Genomic DNA, 12239 nt, shown 5'->3' with positions numbered 1-12239 from the left:
CGACATATCCTAGACTACCTTTTGTGTAGTTCTGGTAGCCAGTCACCCAGCCTCGGAGAGTAAATTGTGCAATCTTGCTCATCCGTTTCCCAAGTATGTGTTGAGTCATTCTCCGGAATTTGCTTTTTTTTCGCCAACAGATTTCGTGCCATGCATGTTCCTTGTCTCCAAATATTTTAGGTGTTCATATATCTCAATGGATTCTAAGAGAATAGGATCTCAGGACACTGATGGAAATGCAGTTGGAGTAGTAGCTGAGAAAATGTCCTCTAGTCTACCGATCTATGAAGATACAAAGTTGTATCTAAACAAGGACATCAAAGAAGTCAATGAAACATTTGCAGGGACTTTTTGAGAACACCTCAAAGACCATTAGGTGTACGTGAACATTTAAAAGTCCAGCTTGTATCAGATTGCATGCAAATATCCTGTGTTCCCATGCGCAGACATGATACATTGGATTGTCTCTCACACTGATCTCGAGAAGATGACCTTGATCAGTGTTAGTGGGACTAAGCTTGCAACCTTCTGGGAAAAGGATTATGATGAGATGTATCAGATGTCAAAGCCCCTAACTGTCATGGAGACTCCATTCTGATTACCCAACAGTAGTGCTAACTCCAGAGACATTCTGAAGGATTGGGTAAAGGAGCCAGCTCGTTTCAGGATGACACCCAACCAGGTCTATAAGACAAAGATACTAAGGAAGGTGTACCAATACTTGATCATACTTTATTTTCGATTGTATAGCCAAGAAATCATGGAAACCTTCCCATAGAGTTGTGTGGTTGCACTAGACCAAGTGGCTAAAGAAGGAAAATCATGTAACTGGTCTGACATACTAGCTCATCAGCTGAAGGAGCAAGTCATGAAGGCTCGATAGTCACCTGGAGGTATGCATGCAAAGATTTACATGTCCGCCTACATCCTAGATGCAGTCTGTTCTCGACATGAGTACCTGGGCTTGGAGTGGGCATGGTCACCAGTGGAGACTATTGTGAACACAAATTTCAAGTTGTTGTCCAAATGCAGCTTCAAAGGAGTAATCACACGGTTGTCTCTCACAGCTTCAAAGGAAGTAATGTAGGCATTGATATGTATTACAGATTGGTGTCCCTCACCGTCTGGCACTTTCATTTGAATGTTCAATGCGGATAAGCCTCCGCATGTTCTGCCAAAGTTTTCCTTGGACATAATTTTCATGCAGGAAGTAGCCTATCACATCTCGATAGGATTGATACATAGACTGCAGTGAAAGAAGAAGGCAACTTGGTCCACTCTTTCGTTGCGGATTGGGTTATATGAGATCTAGAGTATCAAGCAAGTGAATGTTGAAGTAGAATTGATGAATAAATACCTGTTCGACCTCCAAAGCTACAATCCGTATGACTCACATTGCATTGTGAAGGATCATTGCACGAGAGTTCAGTTAAACTGGATCTATAGGGCATTTCATTGAGATGAGGAGGACCCATGGAGAAATTACTACAGTTTCTCCAGACCCAATGAACCATTTGGATTCGTTGTGGAGTGGTTAATGAAGCAGCACATAGCAGCATCACAGAGAGCACCAGGAGTAGCAACAAAGCCGAGCATACCAGTGCGCGACAAAGGGAAGAGGAATATTTTCGATCGCATGGAGGAGGAGCAAAGCTACAATTTTCGAGCAGATCCACTTGTAGAGAAAGCAACTATGGCTATAGAGGTAAAGATGCAGCAACGTGACAAGCGAATTACGGCATGAGGATAAGAAGAGAATGGAAGAATCATAGAAGGAGTTGCATGAGATGAGAGAGCAACTTTGAAAGGAATAAGAGTTATGGAAATAGGAGAGGGAAGCGTAGTAGCAACAGATACAGTAGGGGGCACATCATGTGCAAACAGGCCTATACAAGTAGTTGATTCATCTGAACAGCTGGCATCTAGCGAATAGGGTGAACCATCGCAGGGGCAAGACTTTTCTCATGAGATAGAAAATGGACTTCAATAGTTGGTTGTAGACATGGAGGAGTAGGAGTTGGAATAGGACACTGAACTCATACCTCACCACAAAGAGTTCGACTCACCCGCTTCAATGAATCTAGAAGAAGAGAAAGTCTCAGATGACCAAGGAGGCACTGAGATCCTTTGTGATCAGTTGGAAGAAGAGATGCACAGCATTTCGTTTGATGAATCCAAACATAGAGTTGTGCAGTCTTGCAGAGTGTCACCTCCAGAGGATCAAACATCCCCTACGCAAGTTGAAGAACGAGTGATCGTTACTAATGTGTGCAAGCATACAGCTACTTTGGCTAATGCAACCAGACTGTATGCTGAATCCACTAGCTCAAGTGTTCATTTTCTTATAGCTGAGAATGAGCAAATGGCAAAGGAAATATAGGTGGCCAAGAAAGAAGGAGACTTGGCGATAATGTCCACCCAAGCTGAATTGAAGAAGGAAACACTAGATGAAGTATTTTCCCTTGACACAGTTATGCAATCATTGTACTCCAGGTTTGGTACCATGCATAGGGTGGTCATCCATCTCAATGGATGGCAGTAGTGATGTGCTAGGAGAGCATGGATCTTAACAAACATACATGCTGTTGTTGATGACATGCAAAAATGGATGATGAAGTACAAGGGTGGCCTACTTCACTTGCCAAAGATGATGAGGACAAATGTGGTCGAGCTAAAAGCATGTATCTGGAGTCAGATCTAGAACTATGAGCACCTACCACAACTCATAACTAGCATACAGGCTTGCCATGCATGAGTATTCAAGAGAATGGATGTTGTCGTGCACACACATGTGATCCCATCACTTGGGACTCTCACCCAGGCGAAGACCATGAAACGGTTTTGACTAGAGATTGACTCATACTTCAACGAGTTGATGCACATTGCGACCAACCTAGACTTGTCTATCAGTGTAGACATCATGCACAAGTATTTTGCTGGTCTGGCCACATTGAAGACAATGATTCGTATGATTTTAGACGAGTTAGATAGAGGATCTCGAGAAATGTACCTTGATGCTATTGAGGCAAAGGTCAAGTTTTAGACGGATGTCATCGTGGAGCACATAGACACTATTAGAGACTACAGAGCTTGGCATCAATATGTTACTATTAATCAACATGAGGATGTTGAGCAGTTGGACTTCTATAGTTGTCTAAGTCAGAGTCATGGCTAGTTTGGCTTGCTCAAGCCATTGTGTTCACATGAGTACATGTGCATTGTAATGTTGAGTCATGTCAAGTGTAAGTCAAGTGTCAATAGTGAATGTAACAGTCATAGAGTAGGTCAAGAGTCATGAGGGTAGTTGAACATTCACAAAGGGGAGTGTCAAGGGACACCCCACCCTTTGCTATAAATAGTCTCTCATAACTCATTGTATAGGCTTTTGGTCAGCGAAGCTTCTGATAAGACTATCTTGGAAAGAGCTTGCATAGTATTGTAACACGCCTTGGCTTCTCCATGGCATGGAGATAGTTCATCTCTTAGGAGGAGTAGATGGATGTGGCTGTAACATTCCACTTTTGGGGCTAGCGGGTTTACATGGATGTATTGTATGATTGGAACTTACACTTCTTTATATAATAAGAGCCAACACGTTTTCACACATGTATTGTATATGTTGTAAGAATGATGTTTAACACTTGTAATGCATGTTTCTTTAATTTGTGTTCTACATCTGAACTGTTTCATTTGTTGTAATGCATAATCTATTAATGGAAATGTGTTGTGTATGTTGTTAATGTTGTCCCGTCCATGTCGATTGCTCTGCTAGACATCAGACATACTTTTGTAAGGAGATCGTTGTAACAACAATTACAATCATTTGGACTGATCCATACCTTACCTTGTATGTTATGACTACCGCATCTGTGTGGAATGCTCCATCGGAAGCTATGTATAGCCTGTGTGTTGTGTGTTCCTAGCTGAGTTGGGATTGATCCCTTTCAACCTGGAACTCACCTTCCCCCTCATCTCAACCCAGCTGAGTTAGAACCTCTCATGCACCTTCCTCTTACCTACCTATGTGCAACATCGTGGTCAAGGCATTACCTTAGGAACCACTGCTGGGACTCCTACACCAAATGGTTTGAGGTCTAATTCAGAAATCTTATTAGGGAGATCCCCTTGACCTGTTTTCAGGTCCAACACCGTCAAAATTTCTGGCACTACAAGGAGGGCCTGATGACAAGTTGTGTCCTCTCATCCAATTTTGAACCTTTTCATATCTTTCATGGAGTCCTGCACTCTTCTTCCCTCATGGTGTTTTTCGAATCATGAATATGTCTCCATCAATGGGAAGTTTTTCGATCTCTTGTCCACTTTCACGTATGATGGTGAAGGCGAGGTGGCATAGCTTGAGTACTTACATGACTTTCTTTCCATGCTTCATGAGGAAGATGAGTTTTCTGACGAATGAGCTAATTTTCTGCTTACATACACACTTCATGGATCTCCATTTCATTGGCTGCTCAACCTACCAGCTGACAGTGTGCACTCATATGAGCACTTTTGTGATCTCATTGAACACACTTTCTATCATTTTGATCTAGACCATGTTGACCAGAAACTATTACAGCAACGGAGGGCTTCACATGAATTAGTTAATGATTTTTGGTAGCGCTTCTGTGACTTGTAGTTTCAAGCTCCGAGGAGGCAGATGAAATTTTCTTATCTTTGGGATCAGTTTGAGTATTTCCTTAAGAAATATCCCCGTCCCAAGAGCAAGTTTGAGATCAAGACTCGCTCAACATTCTTCATTGATGGAGTTGCACAATCTCATGTGGATGCAGGCACTGTCTCGACTGACTGTTTGCATCTCTCTCATTCAACAGCTCCACCACTGCCAAGTGATGTTGAAGATCATGCTCACACTCCTGTGCATCGTTCACATTCTCCTAACATCACTTCACTCAATTTTCACGAAGATTTGGTTGTGAGTCCTTTGAGTTCTCATATGCATTCTTTGCTACGACCTTTGTCTTCACACTCAGGTGTTCCTCGAGATGATGTTGTCTTATGTTCATCCATTCTAGACTCTTCACTTGTTGTGAGCAAGGAACAACCCATTGAAGGATTTGGTGTTGCAAAACCAACATGTGTTGTCATTCATGAAGAGTATGAGTGGGAGCTTGAGCATCAACACTCAGCGAAGGATGACTCCCTTCTGTCTGAGCCCCCTCCATTATTTCCTAACATCTTTGATGAACCTTCCATCCATGATTTTGCATGTGTCTTCATCCACGGATGCACCCATTGTTGATCACTCGCAGGACTCACCGGATGTTCGTCCATCATTCAACAATGGATAGGATAAGTTATTCGTTGAAAATCCACTTGATCTTTCATCTGTCTTTTTCAGAAACACAAAGGATGAGTTTGTTAGATTTTCATCTACCCCTCTATTTGATACATATGATCATGAGGATGTCAATGAAATCATTGATTTTTCTGATCATGGCACTCGTGATCCATTTACTCCCATATTTGATCATGATCATGAATCTATCATAGTGGATCTTTCGAAGCCACCAGTTTATGATGATCTACCTGATGATGAAGTTGAAACATCCAAGATTGTCGAGGCACTTCATGGTGAGCTAATGGTTATGTCAGGTCCTTGCTCTCTTGGGGTTATTCTCACTTCCGATCATGAAATTGTTCAATCACCAAAGGCTCCTAATCACTCATCTGTATGCATTGAAGATCCATCTCACACACACATGACACTTCCTCCACTCGAACTGCACGATCCTATCACTAATGCATTGGAGAAATCTTAGATTGCAAGCACATGTGTACGACAAAAGTGATATTTGTTTATTTCATTTTCTTGCATGTCTTAGTCAAGAGTGTGCTTATGTTTCAAAGTTGCACGCAGTGTCACTTAGCACCATGATAAGTCCATGGACTGCTCGTCTTGCACTTGCACTCACTTAGTTCTTGTGCACACTGTCAGACACGAAGTGTGGTTGTCTTTATTGTTATGTCTTTCTTATTTGCTGGTTCACACAACTGGGTTGCTCGCAGACCAAGCCTTCACCAACATGGGTCTACCAATGTGCTGGTGGCTGCATCAGAAATATCACTTCACATGATCAGGCCCATGCACCGTTAGTGTAGGAGTAGGAGTAGTGTTTGATTTCATTTAGTTTTCTTGCATGCTTGTTTTCTTATTCGCTTTGTTTGCTTGTCTTTCTGCTTGCTTGTTTTCTTACTAGCTTCGCTTTCACTTTTTCTTCTTCTTTTGCTTTGCTTTGATATTTGTTAGTTCATTTGTCTAGTTCGTAGGTTAGTTTTGCATGAAATCATGTATGACTCTTGAAACAAACTAGGTTAAGTACAAGAGGGCTTGTATAGCTATCACTACTTGGTTATCTATAATCTTGCCTCTGTATGAAGATCTTGTTACTTTCAGTCCATGATACGTCGAAGGAAAATATGTATTGTTCAAAGTGAACCATGCTGAAAACACAACGCTTGCATGCTAACTAGTATTACCTTCTCTAGTCAATTGTTTTTGGGTTAACCCTTGTCAGCTCAGTCAAGTTAAGTAAGGTAAGGGGGGAACCTTAATAGGCACGTCAGAGATACAATAAACTACTTCTTTTCTAGAACAACCTCTTCTTCTCTAAATAAGTCAGGATCCCTCTTCCATCTCTAAAATGAATAAGTGCTATGCACAGTTGAAAAAAATGGAAAGACAAAAAATTCAAAATTAAAAATGAATAAATCGAAAGAAGAGAAAGGGTTCCTGTGCAGGGAGTGTTGAAAAGTGTGCAACAAGAAATGCTTGTTGAGAATGCAACAAGATGATGGAGCTTAGTGGAAAGGAGTCGCCTTCACTAAGTGGGCCCGCAGGAAAATTATGGCGCAAAGTCTATTTTTGGATCACAGCACGAGTGATCACAGTAGGAGTGATCATAGCAGGAGTGATCAGAGTCTATTTTTAGACTACTAGTCAAAAATAGAAAAGTCAAATATTATTGTCTCATAATAATATTTAGACTATAAACTTTATCTTATCCTCTTGGAGCACTTTAGTTTGAGCTACAGATGTGGCACATGCAGCTGTCAGAAGGAAATACATTTTCTTTATGAGTCAGTTGAGTTGTTGCATGCAGGACATCAGTTAGAACTCATGTGGTTGAGTTCTGTGGAGTTGGATGAGCAGTTAATGGAGTTGTGTTTAGTTTGAAATAGTTGAACTAGTTGTATTTAGTCTAACTGATCAATAGACTAAGTGATGAGTTGTTTGAATTAGTTATTAATTAATTCACTAATTATTAACTCATAATGCAACTGAAGAATACATCAGTTAACTCAGTGCATGTACAATTCAGTGGAGACAGGTGTTAGAGGTTGAGATTGCTATCAATTGTGCATGAGATTGTGCACATGCATGTGATTGAGTTATGCCAATGATCTCTGCATAGTGTGGGCCAATACCAAGTGAAATATAGCTTGTGCTCACGTGATTTACAGTGTGGGTGATTTTCACAAGGTAAATAGGAGTTTGGATCAGCCATTCTCATTCATTCTCTTGCAGTATTGTGCAGTGGAGGTAGGCAAAGCAGTGGGGGAGATTTGCAGATCAAATCTGAGCTAGTTTTGTGTGTAACAGGTGGAGATAGTACTGAGTACTTGTGAGGAGTATTGTACTATGTATTGTTACATGTTCTCAATCATCATTAATATACAGATAGTGTGGGGTTTTCAGCTGTAAGCTTTCCCCGGGTTACATACTGTGTTAATGTGTGCATGCGATTGATGTTTCATGATTTTAATGCTGCTAAATTGATGATCAACGTAGAGGAGGTTATGTATTATGAATGTATTCTGCAATAGTGTATAATCGGGATAATCTCCATTGAATATGTGTTTATTATTCAAAATTTCTACATGGTATCAGAGCGAGCTGATTTGTAGAAGAAGTTCTACATGGTATCGGAGTTGTTGATCATCAGATCTACTATCCAGAAAGTGTTTACATCTTATTTCTTCAGGCAGAGTTTGTAATCGGGCCAGGTAGCCTCTGGATTGATCCTTCTTTTGGAAGGTTAGATATCCAGTGAATGCCCATACAGTCGATCTCTATACAAGAAATACTTTGTTCTCACTAATTTTAGATCAGAAGCGATTGAGTTTTGAGCTGGTGGAATGGCGCTCAATGATAAACTCAGAAACATTAGGTGTGAGAATGGAGACAATATGCCCCAGTATCTCACGAAGTTCACCCAATGCCGGGATGAGCTGGGAAGTGTGGGGGTAACTATTGAGGATGAGGATATGGTGAGTCTAGCACTCCTTGGCCTTCCTAAGAGTTGGCATAGCTACCAGGACTCGGTGAATGGAAGGGAGAAATTCCCAGGATGGGAGAGAATTTGGTCAGATCTTGTGCAAGAGGAGATTAGACGGCGCACCAGAGACAGTTATTCATCTATGCATGATGAGGAGAACTGTGCCTTAACGAGTAAGGCGAAGAAGGGGAAGGGGAAGGTTTCTCTTTCCGAATCCAGTTCTTCCAATGATGGGAAGAAGGTTGACAAGTCGAAGGTGTGATGCTTTCGTTGTCATGAGTTGGCCCATTATGCTACTAATTGCCCAAAGAAGAAGTCCAAGAAGGGATCCGGGGAAGGATCTGAAGGTGAGGTAGCCTCACTTGCTTCACAGCTTGAGTTGGAATTCACACTCTTTGCATGCACGGTTTCATCCATGGTGGGAAGTGGTTTGTTTCTTGACAGTGGAGCTTCTTTCCACTTGACCGGTGATAAAAATTTGTTCAGTACTTTGGAGGAGAAAGATCTCCAGATACTCATAGGGACGGGTAATGATGAGAATTATAATGTCTCAGGTGTAGACATGGTTATTTTTCAGAGGGAGCATGGAGCTCACCTTACCTTGACCGATGTCAAGTATGTACCAGGACTGAAGAGAAACTTGGTGTTGATCGCGATGCTGGAAGACAGAGGCTATGATGTAGTCTTCAGTAAGGGAAAGGTTTTCCTTACACACATCATCACTAGACAGGTGAAGCAGATTGGTTCACGAGTTAAGAACCTGTATGCTATTGAGGTTCAAGATGCATGCAAAGCCTTGAGCAGTGAGGCAACTGATGGAGACTTGGTGGTTGAGAGGGAGCATATATTACCTCTCAACATGCAGAGCCAGAATAAGTCTCATAGGATTATGGAGGAGCCATGATTGGTGCAGCAGCTTCAGGAGGTTGTGGAGCAGCCACAACAAGGGAAGCTGAGAGGAGATCGAGTAGAGACATCTACTCATGCAGAGACCTCCAATAGGGGGAAACTTCGAGCCAGGTGGGCAGAGGGATCACATGCTATTATCGGGAAAACTAGTGCCTATGCAGAGCTGCTAGTCCCACTAAGACTGGTAGCTATCTTAGAAACAAACAAACTAAAACTACTTTCGTTTTCCTTTATGAAAAGTAGATAAGAGGGGAACAAAGGAGACCAACCTCTGTCTTGCGCTTGGTTCCTTGCTTGATTCCTCTCCCTTTTGATAGATCTTTTCCACTCGCTTCCTCATCTACCTAGCTTCAAAGAGCACCTATGGAATCAAAGCAGCATAACACTATCCAAGAACAGATATCTACTAACATAAACGATATAGGACCAGATATATATTGACCACACAAATTCATATATCATCAATCATACAAGAATGTGGAGGAAAACTTGAATAGCTTTATTAATATCAAGAAAAGAAAACCAATTGTTCTGACCCATCATCATCCTCTCAGCAAGAAAGCCCTTCTTCACCTCATGAAAAGCTTAGATCACCCAACACTATGATGTTACACCAAGAAACCATCAACACTTCCTTACAAGATCCAAAATTCTAGCCTCTGGATCTCTGGGATGAGGGATCCATATATAGATGTTTACAAGGAGGGTGAGTCAGCTTCTGAGATTTGATTAGTGTCCTCTCTCTGATAGTTCTTGATTCCACTTGGAGATTGATGATCTCTTACTCATCCCTGGGCGAATGTAGAGAGGCAAGTGTCACAAGAGAAGTTTCTGGAAGATTCCATGATCATCCACCTCGCGAATTGACTCTGCCATTTGTCCACTCTCGCCCATCGCACCCCATAGAAGGTCTTTTCAGTATGCATCGCACCTCCCGTGTGTATTTAGGTGGGATGCAACGCACTTTGACCATGGAGCAGGTGAGATGGTCCAGTTTTGACCAGTTCTGAGTAGTTTTTCATGGAGAACTTCTGGGAGATGATGTAATCAGCTGACCTTGTTCTTTAGGGGATGGAACAACACTTTTAGGGACTTAGGAGCCCTTGGTTTATGGACATGTTTGATTGGGGTTGCAGTGCCCAAAAATGTCTATAACAGTTGCCCCCTAAAGCATGAGGTCGTTAATCTTTTGATGTCGGGTGAAATGCTTTATCATGAGGATCCGAAGTTTTTTCGAGCTGGAAGGTGAACTGTAATAAGATAAAATACAATACATTATCTTCATAATATTTTCATGATCTAGCTGAGGTGGGCATTCCCATGCTCAGCTTTATAAATTCATTTTCATGTACATAAGACAGACAATCGTCTGAGTGCAGACTGATGATTCTGGTAGAGCCATCATCCTTTTATTAGATGATTATCTGTGCAGCAATGATGTACATTTGTTGTCTTTATTCTCCTGAATATATATCGCAGCCCGGATGGATGAAACTAGATCCGGGGTCTTCAATCCCATTCGATCTTCACTCAAAGTACAAGTCGATCCATGTGAGAGATGTTTTGGAGTTGAACATGGAAAGACATCGCCTGATTACCAGCCAATGATGTAAGCTGTTAACAGGCGTGAGAGGAATCACCGATAATGATGATGACCCTCAAGGTACTACAGTACAATTCACGTGGTGTGAATAAGGGACTTGGCATCGAACACCATACAAAGTCTTTCGGTCAAAGGCCATTGATGTAAACCTATCGCTGGAAGTGAGAAACTTGCCATTGAGGCATGCAATCTTCAGAGTACTGAAAGGGTTGTTCCTAGATCGACTTCCTAGATAATGAGCTGATGTCGACAAGAAGCGATCCGTCATAAGAGGGCCTTAGTGAATCCCACATCTATGACATGGAACAGAGCAAATGATTTTAATGGAGGTGAAAATGGTCTGATGATATGAGGTTCAAGGTGGTGGTCATGAAAGAATGGAGCGTAAATATATTGCAGTGGATGAGACACAGGTGAATTCTCTAAGCGACTTCTCTTGAACATACCGGCGACACTGACATGATGGATTGGTAGCGTTAACCCCAAATATGGATGGTGTGATGGACCAATGGTGATATGACCAGTGAATGAAACAACCCAACCCAACTCAGATGCGGAGTGAAAGTGTCATGTTCAAGAGCGACTTGCTACCAATAAAGTTTCTTCAAGTTTTCTTCCCAATTTTTCCCCAGACATTGCTGACTAGTACCTCTTTATTTTTGTCAAGCTTGAGGAGGATAAAATATGCTTGTTCTATAATTTTCCCTTCAGGCAAACCCATCGCTATGTTTTAACGAGCCTAGAGATAGTGAAACTCGTTCTTGTCTATATGGACAAGTTTGTCGCTATTCGGTTTTTACGAGTTTAACAACAAAGATAACTCGGTCCTTTTCAATTTTAGAGAGTCTGAAAAGGGATGTAAAGAAAAATCCAACAATCCTTTTTCGTCATATAATCCCTTAAGTCCGAAAAAGTATAAAATAATACAAAAGGGATGAATTTTCGGTAATTTTAATGAGCCGAACAAAACAAGCGCTCGATCTTTTTGTGTAATAATCCCTCAGGTCCAAAAACATTAAAATCTAGAGGAGGGATAGCACTCCTAGTCACTTTAACGAGATGAGAGGCCAATTACTCGGCATTCTTTTCATATTTTACGAGTAAGATGAAAAGAGCTTATAGGAGACTCGTTTTTCGAGGAACGAGTGATAAATTCGGGTAGCAGCTAATTCCAAGTAAGGTTTGGAATTTTCCAATCACGGTAGTGTCACAAGGATGGCTAACAGGATCACTCTTCGCAGCTGTTCCTCAAAAAAGGTAAACAATCAAGTGGAGGTGAATGATCGGCCAAAATAGAGTGGAGGTGATGATGAGAACACGACCAAGGCTTCAAAGGCTAATGATAATGCATTCACGATGGTTATTTACTGGAAATTGGTTCATATATTAATGAATGAGCTTAAACTCTCGGGGAAACATTTGCTCATTTC

This window comes from Pinus tabuliformis, chromosome J (genome assembly GCF_031772625.1).
Source record: "Pinus tabuliformis cultivar Carrire ecotype Pingquan chromosome J, CPIR1, whole genome shotgun sequence".
NCBI classification, from domain to species: domain Eukaryota; kingdom Viridiplantae; phylum Streptophyta; class Pinopsida; order Pinales; family Pinaceae; genus Pinus; species Pinus tabuliformis.
Note: the sequence above shows the minus strand (reverse complement) of the source record.